The sequence below is a fragment of the Perca flavescens genome, chromosome 23 (assembly GCF_004354835.1).
Source record: "Perca flavescens isolate YP-PL-M2 chromosome 23, PFLA_1.0, whole genome shotgun sequence".
Classification (NCBI taxonomy): domain Eukaryota; kingdom Metazoa; phylum Chordata; class Actinopteri; order Perciformes; family Percidae; genus Perca; species Perca flavescens.
The window spans coordinates 7,563,386-7,583,650 of NC_041353.1; the positions used below are offsets into that span (position 1 = coordinate 7,563,386).

The following is a 20,265-nucleotide window of genomic DNA, read 5'->3' on the forward strand; positions in this document are numbered from 1 at the left end:
CCCCCAAAAAAAATCACGTGTTCTGGCTTCTCATATGTGAATATTTGTTGGTTTTCTAAGTCTTTGATAGAAAATGTAATACCTTTGGGTTTTTGGACTGCTGGCCGGACGCAAAATGAATGAATCGAGAGAAAAATCTACAGATGGATCCATAATGGAAATAATTGTTAGCGGCTGGATGTAAGAATAGCAATACAACACAATTTGTGGCAATGTACATCAGTTTGATCATTTTACAAGTGGTTATTACATATATATTTTGCAATATTCAATACTGCCCAGAGATAGAAAAAATGTACTTCTAATGTCAGAAATGTGAAAATAATAAAAAAATAGAAGATCTGCAAACATCAGAAGTTTTGTGAGAATCTCGTCTGACTTCAGCAGTGGAAGAAGAATAAAGACTCTGAGAAAGTCTGAGGGACTCTCTCATCTTTCTGGAAGAGTCGTCCAGAAAAGATGGAAACAATGCTGTGAAGAGGAGATAAATGAAGCCAGAGTGTCTCGGCCACAGCAGGAGAGGACAGCCATCTGTGAACTCATGCTGCAAAAAGCTTCTCTTATTAAAACCCCTCCTGAAAAGTTTGTTTTATGCCTCTCCATCTCTTTTTTTTGTCATCCTCCTGTCATGCGTCATCTACTCTTCCTCCCTGTCCTTGCCTTCTGCATTTTCTTGACAAAACATGTGTAATATTAATCCGGTGTGGCTCGAGACTTAATTAGAGCCTGTCGCAGCTCTAATTTATACCAGTTTATGAATGTGGATGGCCATCCTGTTCATTTCCCTCTCATGACATTCCTTGTTCATAAATTGAAATGAACAGACTATGCCTAAAAGTGATCTAGTTTAGATTTCCGCACTGTGTTGTCAGAATCACAAATTACCACCTGGGTTAGAAAAAATAAAACACATCAGTTATGGACACAACCATCCATTATTGCTGAGCGAGAGAAAAGGCGTAAAAGCTTACACGACACTGCCAGAGAAAATCACAACATGATGCATTTAATCATTAGAAGGACAGTGAATGTCCAAGTCGGTCATTCAGTGCAGAGCAATACTCTGCCGGGTGGTTTGGAAATGCAACTCAGGGTAGACCCTGAACCCTTAAAACCCGCCTGCACAGCTCTGCCTCGGGGCCACAAACAGCTCCCGACTCACTCTAAACACAGCAACGCACAATATGCCCGTGCACGCTAACAAAAGACATGACTCCGAGCGCTGTCACCACTCATCATGCTGACACAAAAGAGGATACAGCTCAGATACTGTGTGAGTGGTGTAATAATGTGCACACAGACATGATAGGATATTTTCTAGAAGTTCGGGGACAAACAGATAGGCAAGATTGAATGGGATCAATGCGGGAATCAATACAGGGGAGCCTGGTGAGCATTGAAAGCACAGAGGAGCTGGGCATTTTAAGAGCCATAATGACCCGACGAAGGAAGGTCCTTGACCAGCAGAAGTGGCCAACCTCACGGCCTTGTGAAGGAGCAGGAGCTGATAAAAGCAAGTCATAGGAGATAAATCTCTGAGAATCACAGAGTGTGATGCTGACCAGTTTGCTGCCATTTGAAGCAACATGTTTTTGTAGAGACACATAAAAGACGACAGAAATGTGTGGATATGTAAGTATATGAACTGGCTGGCACCACACATTGCGCTCTAAGCTTAGATTCCCTCCTTAGTGCCAGTCAAGCTTAGTGGAGCGTGATGCAGGGCTGGATTGATTGATGGACTAAAGGGGAAAAGGTAGGTGGGGTAAGAGACGTGCGCAGGAGAGAACCTGACGTTAGACACTGTCGCTGATCTGACTGGTGCATTCAGGAAAAAAAAAAAAAATAGAGTGCCTCAAGGGGCGTAATTCAGCTCACTAAAAGATCTTAAACCTTCAGCTCCAGACGGAGGAAACATGGAAAAAATAACATTACTGACATCATTTTCTTTTTTCCAATTACAGAGCCGTTGTAAACACTGACCTCATCCACTTTTCTTTTCAGTGTCTGCCTTGTATTCATTTTTGTCACTTATGATACATGCACATTTTCACTGATTGTTTGCCAAACAAGTGAGAAGATTGTTATTACATAAATCAGTATGCAGTAGCAATTTCTATCTCCTGGAGCTTTTGGACATTGGATAGAATAACAATTGGTGTGATTAGTGATGAACGACAATTAATACTTGTCTTTATCTGTGAATAGAAGAATTGACTTCTGAATACTGCTTCTGATAGTACAATAATCGTAAAGGATAAGGTTGGCAATATTTTCTATTGTCCACAAATCTCAATAAAAGACCAAATCCAACAATGTGTTAGTCCATCTCTCAATACTGAACCCCATGTTTTTCCTGACTATGTATCTCTTTCAAAACGGGTCACAAAATAAACTTTCATTTAACAAAAAGGCTTAGTAGTTTCTCACAACAGCTTTTACTCAAACAGGAGTAAATAGCATGTGTTGGGGACTATTTGCAACCAAGGAAATAGTGTAAATGCCCATCACTATTTTCAAGCAAATGTTTGCGTTTTTTCCTGATAAATCAAGAGTCTAATCAATTATAAAAAATAGTTTCAGGTTCACTTTGTGTTTTTCCTGAGTGTAACACATGAGATGAAAAGAAAATAAGAATAATCAGAGATTAATCATGATCCACTTATCAAAATACTATATATAAAAAGTAGCAACTAAATGAAGGTGCAGTTGTACTGTAACAACAATCAGCTCAGTGCAGGGATGAACAGAAAGGTTTCTTTTTTTAAACGGAAAATACATCAAAATGCAAAATACCAGCAGCCTGCAGTTGTAGACCGTAAAAGTAGTTTATCTCGGCCCCTGCACTCACTGCCTACAGACATTTTAGTACCAATGTTAAACTGACCACGCAGTGACTATTGGTGGAAACTGTAAATTAGCACAGAGTCATTAGAGAATGTCAAACTCAAGCCATCATAATCCAGCAGCTCGTTCTCTGTGGGAACTGCGCTCTGTCTCTCTCTGCATCCTGGGTAATTTGTTTCTCCAGGGGGTTTATCATATCAGGAGCCAGAGAGGTTTTTTGTACTGACAGTTATGGCACAGCTAGGGGAAGGAGAGGGAGGGCTGGGTTTGGTGAAAAGACAAAAACTTTATTCACACTACGTGGAGGATACATTTCAGAAGGATTTTGAACTCCAAGTTGTGTTGTTCTAAAACAGTTATCTGGTTAACACAGCCTCTCTCAACTTTGCCAGTAAACTTCCTGGGACCTTGACTTTTCTTTCCTTTCACAAGCAAGCAGCCTTGTGAGAGATGATACACGCTGTTTAACATGATACATCACCGGTTTTTCACACCGAGGTGGTCTCAGGTAATAGACCCAAGTGTGGAAGAGTGGATTTTGATTTGGCTTTCCAGGAACAACCCCCAAAAAAAAAAAAAAAAAAATTCCGGCACGACTTTTGTCAGTGGGTGAAGGTGATGACAGATGAATAATGAGCTCAATGTGCTCCCGTTAATCTCAGTGATCTCACACATAGCTATATCTCCCCCCAACGCGCGCACACACCTCCACCTTTCTCCTTTTGTCTACAAGCAGGTGATGAGAAACTGGATCGAGACATCAGAAAGCAAGAGATAAAGAAAATGAAGAGTAAGTTTTACCGGGGGGGGGGGAATGCAAAGGCACTGATTGCATTTTACCAAGCTTTTCAAACCTGGCTTTTGTGCAAGTCCTCACCAAACAAATGCAGGGGAAAAGGTGAATTTACAAACACACAGAAGCCCTTTGCATGACCCACTTGCTTCTCTATTTCTTCTCTGCACTCAGCAGGAAGAGGAAGAAACTTGAAAAGCTTTGAAATGTATCCGCAATGCTGCTTCTTTCTCCCTCAGCCCTTGCATCATGACAACATAAATCACAATTTTGCACATGAATGCAGCCTTCATTTGGGTGTGTATATATATGTCTGTGCACTGCAACCATAAGCCCTGTGAGACACATCTGTAATGGGATCTATTTCACCCATAGTGGACCTCCTCAATAGGGTATCTGATAATATACTCCCAAGTGGACATCTAAGATCAGTGATTACCCTCCATTTACCGCAGCCTGCTCTCCTTCAGGGCATGTTGATGCATCAAAGGGCAGAGTTTGGAGAAAAGGCCTGATTTGAAGATAACTTCCTGGCTTTTTACATCCTATGGCAGCCTTTTAACATAATGGATCCTTTAATTGCAGTAAACCGGGATTGACTGAAAGGTTACAGAAAGATTGTGACAACACCGACACCCTGGTAAATATAAACAAACTGCTGGAAATCACTTTTTTTTATGTGCATGAGCACAAAGGCTGTCTTTTGTCCTTGCTGTTTCGGTGGATGACAGTGTGAAAATCAAAGATTTTAATCAACAGTAACCAACAGGAGAGGAGGTGGGATAAGCCTAAAATTGGTTTTCGTTCACCAAAAAGGAAGGTCAGTTAACAGGGACATACTGTGCGCAGTAACCGGATCCTGGTGGGCCAGGGTCAGTGATCTCCACACAATTCTTTATCTATATAAATGTATATTTCTTTGTGTACCTGGTAATTCAGTATTTTATGTCGGCATTATTTTGGGTGTGGTCAGGTTAATACATTCAAACAAAAGAGTGTAGGTCCACACAGGTTCATGCAAACAAACATTTATTCAGAAACCAATCACCTATGGTCCTAGGCTAACATGTCAAGGCTAACATATCAATACATATATTACATGTATGTTTTTATAGTACAAGCTGCCGTAATGTTGTGCAAGCAATGCTGTACTGATCAGCAGTGTTGTCAGTCTATGTTTGTGTTCAATATATTTTTTCATGAGAAGTTAAAAAAAAAAAAAAAAAGTCTACATAGTGCTAGCATCCCGCGGGCATGGTAATAGGTTTATATTCCCATGCAAGCGCTCTCTTTCTAAGGTCCCATATCACTTTCAGGTTTATATTTATATTTTGGAAAACATTATTTTTCTCATACTGTCCGTCTGTATCGCTCTGTTTTAGCACGTGTCTCTTTAAGCCCCCCTCCCAAAAAGCCAAGTCTGCTCTTATTGATCGGTGCTTCCGGGTCTTCCGCATCTGCGCTCTCAGTGTCTGTGCACGGTCATTGCAGCCGAGGAATGACTGTGATGACACTGTAGCAGCACTTTCAACCTATATATGGTGTAGTTGTGACATCACAAAAAAAAGGCACAGTTTCTGTTTATATATATATATATATATATATATATATATATATATATATATATATATATATATATATATATATCTCTCACCTCAACCTGCCTTATAATAAAAAAGAGATGGAAATTTTACTTTTTATAATATGTGACTTTGAAGATTGACCACAGTATAACCGTTATGAATTCAGCCTTGCATACTTCTTATAATGATCTACATTTGCACTTGGATCTGATTATATCGAAATCCAGGAAATTTTCGGATGACCATTTTTCTGATTAAGGAAGGACTGTCTCTCCATTAATTTGAGCTTTGATAGGGTTGAGGGCTGAACATTTTCCAACGCTGATTTATGAAGCTGAAGCACATCAAACCAGGTGACGCAAAGCAAGCGATTGGATAATTTAGGATGAGAAATAGGATAGTTTCAGCAAAATATGTAATTATTTTCTGAACCATGACACACAATCAGGGATGATGATAAACCTACTTCTAAAAAAACATATCTTCTTTCATCCTTATTTTTTCCTATTTCATTACCTTTATTTCATATTCTGTCAACCACAAGACAAGGCTATTGAAAAACCAGTCGGTTGTTGCTATGCAACAATTAAATATGTTTGAAGTGGGCTACTCTCAAGTTTCCTTTTACCTTTCAGTAACCTGTGCACCAGTGCTGGAAAGAATTTTCACTTTCTTGGCGCTATCAGCGTTTCCCCCTTTCCTCTGTAAATAGAGGTCTCTGGTAAATATGCAGCCTTCTGTGGAGTCACAGATGTAGTAATAAAAAGTAGCTCTTCTCTTCTGCTCTGATCGCAGGAGACAGCACACTGATTTATACAGCGCAGTGACAAGGACGACAGCCGCAGCGCACCGAGATGGGAAATATATCCTCGCTCTATCCCCGAAGCCAACCTCCTTCCTTCATCCCTTTTTTCCACTTTCAGCCCAATTCACATCAACTCTCTCTTCATGTGCCATCAGTGTTTCTGTTGCCCGACATCAGGGCTCCTCTGCTAGAAGCAGAGTTTATTGATAGAGTGTAGACTTGAGGAGGAACCAACTACCTTCCAGAGTTGGCCTTTGTTCAGGTCAGAAGGGCAAAGCACATGTGTGAACTATCCAGCACTGTCTGCTTGACACAAGAAAATTAACTTGCAGTCCGAATGCTGTCTAACGTGCCACACAGTTTATTAGCTCCCTGGCCAACACACAGCCTACAAGGACATCTCAGATGAAAGAAAAATGACCACACCTTAGTTTTATGACGCTGACAGTTGACGAGGAAAAAGCAGCAAGGCAGGGCAAAGGGGAAGGGACTGAATGGATGGATGCCTCCCAGTTCATGACAGTGCCGAGCTGAACAAACACAGGATGTGTTCGCCCTTTTTCCAGACCGTGTTATTAACACACCAGTGGAAAACACTTAACTCATGCCTATTCAATTATGCTAATGCATACATATACAAATGACCCTGCTTAGTTATTAGCTGTCTCAATTAGGGGGCATGTGTATGGGGGTTCAGAAGAGAGAGAGAGGAGTGACAGGTGGTTTGCTGTCCACTGGTGATAACCGAAGCCTTAGGACAAGACTTGTGCAGCTTTTATTGTTAGTTTTATTGTCGGGTTGCAGGGAGGAGGAGGGTGCCAGAGATCCTCTGTACTTGCACCGAGGCACAAAATCAATGTCATGCTGAGCTCGTGTTTGCATATTTGTGTGGATGTGTTTGTGAGGGTAAATGCACGAAAAAAAGTGGCTCTTATCTTTCCAGCTTCTCTTAGTGTATCAATGCAGCAGCCAGGCTCTGAGTGGCCACATCCAACATTTCCTGTGAGCGCCACCACCAAAGATCAGAGAGCAAGACTACAGTGAACAGCCCTTACAGAAAAAAAAAACGTTTTCACGTCTGATTTTGCACCCTCTTACTGTGTTAAACCGTTATCACACACGAGATGTAAGATACATCTAATTAATTTATGACACAGCCCTAGTTATTTTAAATACATTATTGTATCGACGAGTGTAATTGTACAGTAAATCTGAATCATGGGGCTCGGTTTTTAAAATGCTTTGCACTTATACACATAGTATGCATTAAAATCAATAAAACGGATCAGCCAAGCCATAACTGACACATACATCCCCTTTATTACAGTCAAAGCAGATTAATCACAATGATTTGTAGTGTGAAGCATGTTGCTATAGGAGAAAGTGTTCGTCTTAGGTATGATGCACTAATGCTCAGCAGGGAAAAGCTACGGATTTGTAGTCGTGCACCAAGAGAAGTAATATGCCAATCTGCAATGTCATCAAATGCTGAGTGAGAGAGCCCAAGGGCTGTGTTTTCTAAGTTAAGTTTCCATTAGGTAGTGGTGGTTTTACTGAAATATTGCAGTTTTTAGATATACATAAGGATAAATTACAAATGTAATAAACAACTATATCTAATTTTGGGAAACTCATATCGTCACATTCCCCCGAATCCCACCTGCTCTGCTTCCCTAATGGGAGTGACGACTTCAGAGCCTAGACGCAAAAATATCATATTAATTTCACATGGTTGACATAAATAAATAAAAATAAGTCCATAGTTTCCTACACATTGCCAGTGTAACAGGTACCGAAACAGTGCAGATAAGCCTTAACTTTATATATTTATAGCCTTATTCACTTTATATTCAATTACTGGCCACGAATACAAGGACACCATTGTATGGTACCATGGCTATAATATTTGAATCTTGAAGTTGCAAAAATATGTATTAAACTGGTTTGTTTTTTATGATGCAATTTCTTTTTTAGGTGTTTGATACTTTTTACCATGTCTGCTTTCTCAAAAAAGTGTTATACTTTGTGTGTTTGCATGATTTACTTCTATAGTTCTTTCCTTCTTTTCTAATAAATCTAATATACCTATATCTACATATTGAACGTCTTTCTCTGTCTGGCACACCTGGGACAACAGTTGAAATAAGTCCAGGACTTTATCATTCTCACCCTGATAGGTTATATTTTTATGTAAGAATGTTATACATAAACCAAAGAACAAAAAAGTTGACTGTGTTTTATGAACTCAAATTTAAGCTGCTAAAATAACTGCGTTGCAAGCAAACAAAGAATGCTCAAGGGAACTAAATGCACTGTGGTAAAGAAGCACACACCTTGTTTGTTAGTGTTACCAATTTGGCCCAACTGTTGTAATTATTTAGCCAGGCTACCTGGTTAAGTGCTGAGCAATTTGTTTGCACAAACAATGCTGTGCCTGCTCCTCAGCTACAGTGCCTTCTGCAACCAAAATGAATAACATGTCAGTCCCCATCATATATATAATCTAATCACCATATGACAATTCTTTACAAACAAGACAATATCCTCCATAATGTATCTGCTTTGACACCATCCGCGTGCAGTATGTCTCATTATATTTGCTGTCATTCCTGAAGTCTCCATTTCTGTCTGATCTTCGGCTATATGATGATTTGTGCTGTCCACAAGAGGTGGTGCTGAAATGTCACCCTCTCTCTCTGTACAGGAGCGCTGTCCATGGTCCTGAATCAGCACTGCATGGCCGAAGCATAGAGGCTCTTCCCACAGAGGGGGAAAAAAAATATGATTTTTGCTGGCTGGGTTACTGGGTGGAGCAGCTTGGACATTGTATCAGCCGGGTCTCTCTGTAATAATCAAACAAGCCAGAGTCTCGGCAGACAGGGAGCTCCACGCCCTGTTTGCTTCAGAGCTGTCACATGTGACAGCGTCATCTACAAAGGGATGGGGGGTGCTGGCGGCCTGAATACATCCCTTAGATGGATATAAAACATGACAGTGGTTGGGGCTAGATGGAATATTGCCTATTTTGAGGAGAATGATCTCAGTAACTTGTTTTGCTCAACTTTGTGTCTTAGGCAGACAGTTGCATTTGTAACACACAAGTGAGTCCTCCAGCAATTAAAAGCATTTCCTGTCCTTTATGCCTGTGTTTTAACATTCAGTCCAACACATTGGGAATGTGCATTCAGCGGGATGTTGTGTGAAAAGAACGGCTGATCCCTGCTCAGAGAGGGAGAGGCCAACCCCTCTCCGCCCTGTCTTTCCCTGGAGTAGAAAAGCCAGCCAATCAGAGTGGATGAGGCAATGAGTCACAGAGAGAGCGCACTGCATCCAGTGGACCGAAAGGAGCTGACTGACGCTCTGGGCAAAGAAAACTATAATGTCAATGGATGCAGCAATCCGGTCAGAACTATTGCACACACCAACAACCTCATACAGGTAAAGCATGTACAGTATATTTACAACTAAAATTCTTTTTGGGGAACAAATTAAATGTTATGTTTCTCTCTCTCTCTTTCTAAATAATATTTATGAGGCAAGTCATTACTCTCAAAAGTTGCTACCTCTTAATAACTAACCAAACACCCACTGTAACACTGCAAGGTTGAGTGAAGGTCAAAATTTGCCTAGATCCAAATCCACCTCAGGCTGAGCTGTGGTTAAGCTTCATAATGGTACAGTACAGCACAGTAGTGTACGTGTCACACGAGGCTTTACAGTCGCTAGATAAACAAAAACACTGTGTGAATGGGCCATGTGAATGAGTGCTAGAGACGCTCATTAACTATTGATGCAATGGGAGATCTCACAGATGGATACATATAACACACCATGGACACACACATGCAATACACACAGTAGTTGTTAAAGCAAATGATAATGCCAGTGGGCCCAATAGTTTACAAGAAAATGATTCAGTTGTCCTTATAGAGAATGACTTAAATATGCTTCTATAAACGACTTTAAACGTACATTCCATGGCAACAATATGAAAGGTGAGCAGATTGTTCAGGTTTACTAATGGATGTGCAGTTCAAATCCCTTTTCCACGGAACAAAAAAGGTGCAGTGGATGTGAATAGGATTAATGGACCTTGCAGGAGAATAAAGGATTTGAAAGGTGGTGGAAAAATGAAGTCAAAATGGAACTGAAATCCAACTGAATTAGTTTTGCGTCTGAAAAGACTGCGTGTTGGCTTTTATGGCTTGTTCCAGTGTGGGACAATGGAATTAAATAGACAATGTAGCAACCTTCACCTCTTTTATGTTTCTAAATGAGAGAAGAAGAAAAATGCAAATGTTATTAAGAACGTAGAAGTTTTTTTTCGCCTCCAGCCCTTTGGTCTGTTTGTTTCATAGTCGTACTGTACGTCAGCATGCATGGAAGGAGGAGATTGACTAGTTAAATTCAGTTAAATCTGGGATAATGAGAGATAAGGAATGACAAAGAGGAAATGACAAACAGCAGGGATGGCAGTGCAGTGATTCGATTAAAGTATCACTTCTCATTAAATGACAAAGAAAGCAAGCCCTGGGTTAGGAAGCCAGGCTATCATACTATAGATGCAACTGCTAAATATGGCATGTTTTTTTCTCTTTTCTGTAGGGGAATAGCTGTCTCCTCGGACTGTACTGGTGCCACCATGGCCAAGCTGAGCCCGAGGAGCAGCCGTTGATCTGGAGCTCGGCCTAACCCTAGTGGTCGTGGGACCCGTGGGAGTGTGCTTCTCCCAGCCTGTCACTAATGCCACGGATCCCATCAGCTGTAGAGCCACATTCAGCCAGGTCCCGCTCACAAATGTACACAAATTGCTCACAAATTAAAATATTGTTACCAGTGTTCAAGCATACTGTACAAAACATGAGTCACACAGAAAAACTGATTATTTGTGTTGAAATGGCAACTCTGATCTCTAGTAAGAACATTGTTGCAAAACAACAAGTGAGACAGAGAAAAAAGTCTTTCCACTCTTTCCAGTTTCTCCGAATTTGATCTGATCTTTGAAATGTGAGTTTATTTCCCCTTTCGGTAATCCCTGTCACTGCAAATGTGACATGCCCTGACATCTGTCATCCTGCAGTCAAAAAGACACTACACCTCCTCCTCATCTTCCTCCTCCTGCTCTGTACGACCTGACTCTTCCGGTCACAATTACATTACAGTGTCCTACGACTCCAGCCATGTTTACTTACACACACACACAGACACACAGACACAGACACACACACACGCACACACACACACCAAAAATCAGCATGTCAACCAGGCATGACACGTTTTCATTTCAAAGCAGCAACTCAAACAAGAGCTCTAATGCCATTTGACTGTGTAACCATGTTATCATCATCTCCAAAATGCTATACTGTAGTTTTTTTGTCTCTTACCTGGCAGCACGCTGTCCTCCCTGGGTCCTCTTTACAATCCCCGGAAATGGGCTTTAGTCAAGTTCTGCTTTTGCTGAGGGAGCTCAATGTGGCACTTTAAGAAGAAAGAAAAGAAAAAAACAAAAGGCTGAAAAAGCAATGTCCCCTTTTTTTCACACAACGGCTCAAGAAGCACTCACGATCACACACTCGAACACCCAGTCAACAGCTCTGGTAAGCGTGCAGCTCACTATTCCCTCTCACTCTCTCTCTCTCTCTGTGTCCGTGATACTCGCTTCCTCTCTTCCCGCCCACCTACTCCAGCCTCCTCCCCCAACCTCTCCCTCTCCCTCTCTCTCTCTCTCTCTCTCTCGTCAGACAAAATGTACACATCGCCTCCATCTCTCAGCTCACTATTTCCTGACATTTTTCCCACCCACTTAAACCTTTAGCTCCGTGAAAACAAATATAAATTACAGGTACTATTAGATGTGCATTTCCACCCACCATCAACAAACTTATTCTTGTTTTGTGGTGCATTTCAGGCAATATAGTTTATTTAGGAATAAGACAAAGCACATTGTGAAAGCCTAGTGACATCAGGTTGTGTGTTTGATGAATAATAGTAATGAGGCATTCAAACTGTATGTAACTACAGTTCGGACACCCTTTTTAAAGCCGTGACCAGTCACGCATTCACACTTAATCTCTTTATTCTCTCCATCTTTCTGTCTCGCTCCACCTATTCCTGACTCTCATTAGGTCCGCAGGTGTATTTGATGCTTCTCACTTCCCATTCAGCAGACAGCTAGTCAAGGGCATTCCCAGAGTTAGTGTATGCTAATGCTCTGCCTCAAGGAGCTGCCTGACGTCCCCTCCGATTCTCAGCCTGACCAGTTGTGGCACTCGGATCTCCCAGAGAGGGGGCAGCAGATGCAAAGGTGGACCAGCAGCAAAAACCTGCCAAGCAGTCAAGTCTCATTTGACCACTCAAATGGACACAGCGAGGCCAACAGCACTTGACTTGATGGAGGTGAGGATTTTTAACGGTGCTTTATTGCCATGAAATGCAGAAGTACTTTGTCTACTGTCATTGGTCAGAGCTGGTCCGATCTGGGTCTTTGTAGGCAGCATGTTATTATGCTCGAACCGGTCCATTAAGGCCAATCAAAAGCTCACTAACAAAGAGATTTAATCAATAGTGATTGGAGAATAAGTTATGTATTTATTTGTGCCATCACATTTTGAGCCTGTGTGTCTTTATTGTGGTAGTTCAATTATTTGTCTGTATTACAGTATGGCATTATCATCAAAGTCAATCATAGGTGATGGTCTTGGCAACTGTAATCTTTTTTATTTTCCTCTGTATGCATCTTCTTATATCTTGTATGTATAAAGGTATAGTACAAATATTCACTGTTGAGTTAAGGACTCTAATGGTGTAGACACATATAGCCGACGGCCGACCGTTGACAGAAAACCCCGTCGATATGATCAGTCGCGTCCCCGAGGTCCAAAAAACTGCCACAGAACAGACCAAAAAGACGAGAGGAGACGAGACTTAATACATCTCTATAACAGCAGGCGGCGCTAATCTGTTATGTTGCCCTAGAAATGAAAACCGGCAGCTGATTGGACGAACAAGTCACATGGGTTTGTTTTCTCCAGAAATTCAAACCAGACTGTCATGGCGGCCGTTCAGAATACGATCTCATATTGTACTGAAATAGTTCACTGAAACAGGTTTCTGAAAACATTTTAAGTGAGGAATAGGCCATGCAGTTGCTGAATCTATCTTCATTTCAGCTCAACAAAGGTCAGTTTAAAAGATTTTCATCAGATTTTGAGAGACTCTAGTCACCTCGTTCCGCTCCCCATTTCCGTGTGAGTCCCGACGGCCCTGCCGCCGACCGAACATGTCAGGTCGGCCAAAATGAACGCCGACAGGCCCCCAGACGGACAACGGCACAGGACACACCGAACAGATTTGAGTCACTGACCTCGCCAGACTGTCCCACGGCCGATAATCGGCCTGATGTGTCTCGGCCCTTACACTTACTACTTCATATCTTAAATTAAATCTATTTCAGCCTCTGGATTCAGACTTATTAATAACTGAGTTTGTGATAAAATCATTTCAGAGGAAAAGTGAAAAAGGAAAACATAAGTGCATTTGCACAGGCCTGGATTCACTTTAATACTTCCTTTGTACCAGAAATATGTGTTTTGGTCATTATCATGTTATGTTTTTGTGCCATGGCCAGCACTGTCGTATATTGTGCTCCTTGTGGTATGGCAGATGCAAATAATTTATCTGGTTTGTTAGGGGGTGAAGCTGCATTTTAGTCATGGACACAATAAGTGAGGAGGCAGAGTTGCAAGGTTTTACTCAAGAACACGTCGGACATAATTCTTGGCAGGTGGTGGGATGAAACCGGATGAAACCTGAGACGTATGAAGCCTGCAACATTAAATCTTGGCCATTTTCATGTGTTTAAATTGGAATCGAGTTCTGCAGCTCCCTGCTGATATGTTTGTCCTCTCTGTGCTTCCTGTCTGCCCTTCCAGCCATGCACTCATTTCCTTGACGGGTTCTCTTGCATCCAATCAATCCTCTCCTCAGGAAAACCTTGAATTTACTTTCAAAGTGTTTGCTTGTTTTGTTTACGGATTAATTATGAGGCACGTGATCGTTCACAGACGTTTTCTACTCTACAATACTTCCTCTTCTACACTTATTTGTGAGCTGCTAAAGAACAAGAAGTTTGCAGCTAACTGTAACTCTGCGAGATATGGGACCTCAGGCGTGAACAGATGTTAAAGGTCCCATGGCATGAAAATTTCACTTTATGAGGTTGTTTAACATTAATATGAGTTCCCTATGGTCCCCCAGTGGCTAGAAATGGCGATAGGTGTATCCTGCTCTGCCTTTGAGAAAATGAAAGCTCAGATGGGCCGATCTGGAATCTTGCTCCTTATGAGGTTATAAGGAGCAAGGTTACCTCCCCTCTCTGCTTTGCCCGCCCAGAGAATTTGGCCCACCCATGAGAAAGAGAGAGACATCGTGGCTTGCAAACAAGAAAGGGGCAGTTGGTCAAGGCCACACCCCCACCCTCCACCTAGCCCCCCCCCTTCTCCTCCTACAGACACAGAAATGGCACATCCTAAGGAAAGTTCATTGTGGGACTGGCTCTAGTGGCTGTAAATCTGCAACCAAGGCTGAATTTTGGGAAAGAGACTTCAGATACAGTATTAGGGGACCACTAAGGTCTATATAAAAGCATCCAAAAATCAGCATGTCATAGGACATTTAAATGTGTGTGTACTGTATATGTGTCTGTCTATGAAGGGACCCAGTGTGTAAATAAAGTGCACAGGTTGATAAAGTGCAGTGAGACACATGGTGCTGTTGCGCGCGCGCGCGCGCGCACACACACACACACACACACACACACACACACACACACACACACACACACACACACACACACACACACACACACACACACACACACACACACACACACACACACACACACACACACACACACTTACTTAGCCGGGAAAAAGCAAACAGTGAGTAATACCCTGCCTGGACACTGCACAGCTTGCTCCTATGTACATAAGCTTTGGTTCACTGGCTGTGTTTGTGCCCTGTGTGCGTGCATTGTGTGGCTTGCGGGGGGATCGATTGCTGGGTAAGGTGATGTGGCCGGTGCAGATTTATGGCACAGCAGTCTTATAGTTCAACCCTAATGAGTAGGGAAAGAAGCATGACCATGCTGAGCAGTGCAGGCCACCCTGCTATGGAGAATATCTGTTGTCTATCCCAAAAAAGTTGGCAAAACACATCCCAGCACAGCAGAGGCCATCCGCTATCACAGCGAGCGGCTGAAAATTGCACACCTCCAACACCTCTAAGTGTATCTCCCTTGCAAACGTAAACTGGCTAGAAGACAGATAATAGTTTTGGCCAAACAATTTCTCTGAGAAAGAGAGTAAACACTCTAGGAAGTCTATATACTGTATGAGGTGTTGTTGAAATTAATGTTTTTTTAAACAAGAAAAATGTTAATATTAATCACTAATGACTGAACTGGGTCTCTGGGTGCAGATTACTGTCCTTTGTGACGTCACTGAGCTCTAAAGGTGCAGCACTTATCTGTGTATGTTGAAACAACTACATAAAAAGACTGAATGAAGAAGATTTATACTGTGTAAAACATCCTATTTTCCGCTGAAATGTTTACTCAAAATAAAAACCTTGGGAGTGATGGCTTGTTTTCAGAATCCTATAAATGTTACTTTATCTCTGGTATCTCAGAAAATATGTGCTAGATAGAGGGGTTGACAATTTATTTGGAATAAAAAGAACTGGGGTCTCATTTATAAAACTGCCCAAAATGGCGTACGGCAAAAAAAAGTCAGATTTATAAATCCGTGTGTACGCACACCTGTAAGCAATATTCCCTTTATAAATCAGAGATTACCTACAAGCGTGCGTACGTGGATCAGCCTCTTATCCCGCCCTGTACACGCCCATTTTTAACCATAAATAGTCAATGCAAAGCACCTTGTGAATGCTAATCAGTGTATTAATGACACTGGCAGTTGTTACACCGTATCATGATGACTGGCAGAGAAAAAGCAAAAACTTCTCAGACGTTCAGGAATTGCTGCAAATTGAATTATAATTTCGTCCGGTTCATGCACAGTGTAGGGATCCCTGATCTATAAATATGTATTAATAACACGTCCAAAACGGCAGACATTACGGCACTCGGGGACAGCTTTGATATACCAGACGTATATAATAAGATTTAACAGAACTATATATTATATCCAAACAAGGCTTAGTGATTAAATTGAAGATTATATATAATATTTATTTAAAAAAACACTTAGCTGTCTGACATTTCCCTCTGGAAACAGACGGTTTCCCCCAGAAATGGCGAGGACCTGTGTTTGGACCAGGATGGCATGGTTCCGGCGCGTTGCCCTCTACTGAACCCAATTCAGTACATAGATCCAAGAGCTCAGCTTTAGAAAATCTAAATCGGCATATTGGCTAGTCATCATCATGGTCCCTGAAGTCTCTTTTTCTTCGGATTCTTCCATTAGCGTAGTCCTCCTGCAGTGCCAGCAGTGCCATCATGCAGCATTACGCACGGGGAGTCACCGCAGTATTTATGTTTACAACAATTTGTGATTGTTAACACCTTGCCATCACAGCATCAACTAGTGGTATCCCCCACCCCGAGATACAATTCGAAGACGAAATAAAGTGTAATAGGCAAACACACTTTTCTTCATGCAGGTTTTGTCACAAACAGTATTAAAGTTCGGACTGATAACGAGGACATTAAGGGTAATGATTGCGTCAGAGCTTAACGGCTGTATTTTCAGACTTTGACATTTGATAATATATGCACAGTTTTAAAGACAGATATTTTGTTATTTACACTGTGTTCTGTAGTTATCTTATGGTAGGGTATTAATGCTATCCTGTATTCCATGCAGTTGGGCCATCCCCTCCTCCTGCGCTCCGTAGCGGACAATGTGACAGCGAGACTAAATATTAAGAACAAATTTTTATTGAAGATTTGAGTTGGAGGTGTTTATGGAACAGTTATCACTCAGTACAAGCGCAAATAACACTGCTGGAATTCATCTTCATGGTAACGTGGATGATATGGAGTGAAAGAATGTGCGTGAGGCATCAATACTAGAAAATATTAGAGTAATCTTATTCCCATTTACTCTCTGCAGTCTGATTTCAGTTCACCACCTTACCATCTATGTCGCCAATTCCTATTTTGTCTCCAAAATGTGCATATGCATGGGTCAGAGTTTGCGTGGAGGACCGCACATTCTCCCATCAAGTTTGTTTTTTATAAATCACAACCTTTGCGTGGGAAGTGGCGTACGCACATTTTCAGCCCCGTTTTGTGCGTACACCACGTTTATAAATGAAACCCCTGGACTGTAAAAATTGTACCTTGAAAAAGCTGAGTAAAGAGTGCCACCCACAAAAACTCAAACTTCATCAATAAAAAAAACTACAGTATGTCATGGAATGGCTGTGTTGTTTGATTGACACATGACCAAGTAATGTAATGCAGATAAACCATAGCACTTACAGCTTTAAATCAAGATATGGTCAAAAATATATCAATTAGCCATTGATTGAGAAAGAAATGTTGAAATAGAACACAATCACCAAAAAGCAGTTTTAAAACGATGTATCAGCACCTAATGCTGTCAAAAAGTTTTTTTGAAGTCAACCCCAGCAACTTTCAAAAGAATTGGACATATGAACAGAAAAGCTAAAAAAAAAAAAAAGAAGTAATTCTTCCAAACCAGGAGCCTGTCAGTGGTGAACCTAGATGTAACAAGAAAGGAAAAAAGAGGAAGAGGGATCAACTGGGTGAAAGAGGAATGAAAAGGCGCTGAAATAAAAGGGAGATGGGTGAACAAAAAGGACTATTCCCCAAATGTCAGGAGCATTTTAACAGTCCCCTTTGGACATTTCAAATAACTGGTCTTACCCAACCACCAAGCGATATGTGCTTTTGTTATTGTGTTGTTATCTGTAATGTTAAAGGATTTTTAAATAACCCTGACCTATTTTTGATTGACATCCTATAGAATGTCCGGAAACCATCACCTTATCGTGGCGGAGAAGTTTTTGTGTCCCTATAAAACGGAGGGCTGGGTTGTCTGGAGCCTGGTGCTCCTGGTAGGGTCTCCCATGGCAAAGTGGTCTCAGGTGAAGGGCCAGCCAAAGAATGGTTCAAAAACCCTATGATTCAACGAGTAAGAGGTAGAATTACCCTGCCCAGAGGAAGCCCGGGGCCCCAGTCTGGAGCCAGGCCCAAATGGAGGGCCTGGTGGCTGGGTTTGCCACAGAGCCCGGCCGGGCACAGCCCGAGAAAGCATCGTGGCACCTCAATCTCTATCCCATGGGCCCACCACCTGTGGGAGGAACAGCTGGGGTCAGGTACGGGTGGCAGTGAAGGTCAGTGGCCTCGACGGACCAGGGGTCTCATTTATAAACGTGGGGTACGCACAAACCGTCACCTCTCTGTGGGGGAAGGAACCAGAACTTGTGTGGAAGGTGGAGCGCTACCAATTATATCTGGTGGGGCTTACCTCTACGCATAGTCTCGGTTCTGGAACCATACTCTTGGATAGGGGTTGGACTCTTTTCTTCTCCGGAGTTGCCCAGCGTGTGAGGCACCAGGCGGGTGTGGGGATACTCACAAACCCCCGGCTGAGCGCCGCTACGTTGGAATTCACCCCTGTGGACAGGACAAGAGGGTCCCCTCCCTACGCCTGCAGGTTTTTTTGGGGGGAAACTCAGATTGTTGTTTGTGCATATGCACCAAACAAAAACTCGGAGTATTCAGCCTTCTTGGAGACATTGAATGGAGTCCTACATGGGGCTCCAGTGGGGGACTCCATAGTTCTGCTGGGAGACTTCAACACACACGTGGGCAATGTTGGTGACACCTGGAGAGACTTGGGAGGAACGGCATCCCTGATCTAAACCCAAGTGGTCGTTTGTTGTTGGACTTCTGTGCTAGTCATGGATTGTCTTTAACGAACACCATGTTCGAACATAGGGATGACACCATGTTCGAACATAGGGATGCTCATAAGTGTACTTGGTACCAGAGCACCCTAGGCCAAAGGTCAATGATCGATTTTATAATCGTATCATCTGATCTGAGGCCACATGTTTTGGACACTCGGGTGAAGAGAGGGCCGGTCAACCTATAATCATCTGGTGGTGAGTTGGGTCGGGGGTGAGGGAAGACTCTGGACAGACCTGGTAAGCCCAAACGGGTAGTGCGGGTAAACTGAGAATGTCTAGAGGAGGTGCCTGTCTGATAGACTTTCAACTCACACCTCCAGCGGAGCTTTTTGTGCATTCCTGTGGAGGCTGGGGGCATTGAACCCGAGTGGACAAAGTTTCCATTGCTGAAGTTGCGGCAGGAAGCTGTGGTCTATGGGTCTTAGGTGCTTCAAGGGGCGGTAACCCCGTGGTGGACACCGGTGGTCAGGGAAGCCGTCCGACTGAAGGAGTCTTTCCGGGATATGTTAGCCCAGAGGACTTCGGGTAGGGAATGAGTCCTTACCCCAAGTGAAGGAGTTCAAGTACCTTGGGGTCTTGTTCACGAGTGAGGGGACAATGGAGCGGGAGATTGGTCGGAGAATCGGCGCAGCTGGGGCTGTATTACATCACTTTATTGCACCGTTGTGATGAAAAGAGAGCTGAGCAAGAAGACAAAGCTCTCGATTTACCGGTAAATTCTCGCTCCTACCCTCACCTATGGTCATGAAGATGTGATTGGTAAGAAGCGTTAGACATTGTATTACATTAATTTAGTAGTCCGACAAAAACATCAATATTGGACGATTCTGAAAAAAAGATGACGTATGTTTTTTTTATGTCCAATTCCAACAATACACAATTACAATATATGTGCATCACAACTAAGTTAAGAATAAAGAAACATTGTGTTGATGGCAAAAAAGTTTATGGATAAGGTAGCTGAGGTTAGGCAATTAAATGGATGCGAACTCCTGCATGAAAGTCAAATGTGCTACACACCCATTTAGGGCAGAACTGTCGAAAAAATTCATAATTCCTTTGGATTATGGGTTATCAAGGTGAAGATTTCAGCCTGAGGCAAAAGACGAGAACACTCACTGATACTGTGTGAAAATAGAATTTTTTAAGTCAATCCTTTTTCATGGTGTAGCCATGGTGCACATGCCACGAAAATACTGTCAGCACTCCATCTGCATGCAGCACACTGGTAACATTTTGATTCACAAAATGAGCGCCCTTGGTCAACCTTCATACCA

The 20,265-nt window shown here is 42.3% G+C and overlaps 1 protein-coding gene across 3 annotated transcripts in view; it reads right to left on the reverse strand.

The window, feature by feature from the left end:
* syt1a (synaptotagmin Ia) overlaps nucleotides 1–20,265 on the reverse strand; it is a 216,405-nt gene that overhangs the window by 82,600 nt on the left and 113,540 nt on the right. For 2 of the 3 annotated variants that reach the window (XM_028570628.1, XM_028570626.1), the window contains exon 4: nucleotides 11,413–11,506. The exons of the other annotated variant lie outside the window; for it this stretch is intronic. The gene's annotated coding sequence lies outside the window, so the exon portion shown is untranslated. The remainder of the gene's footprint in view (nucleotides 1–11,412; nucleotides 11,507–20,265) is intronic. 3 annotated transcript variants of the gene reach the window in all.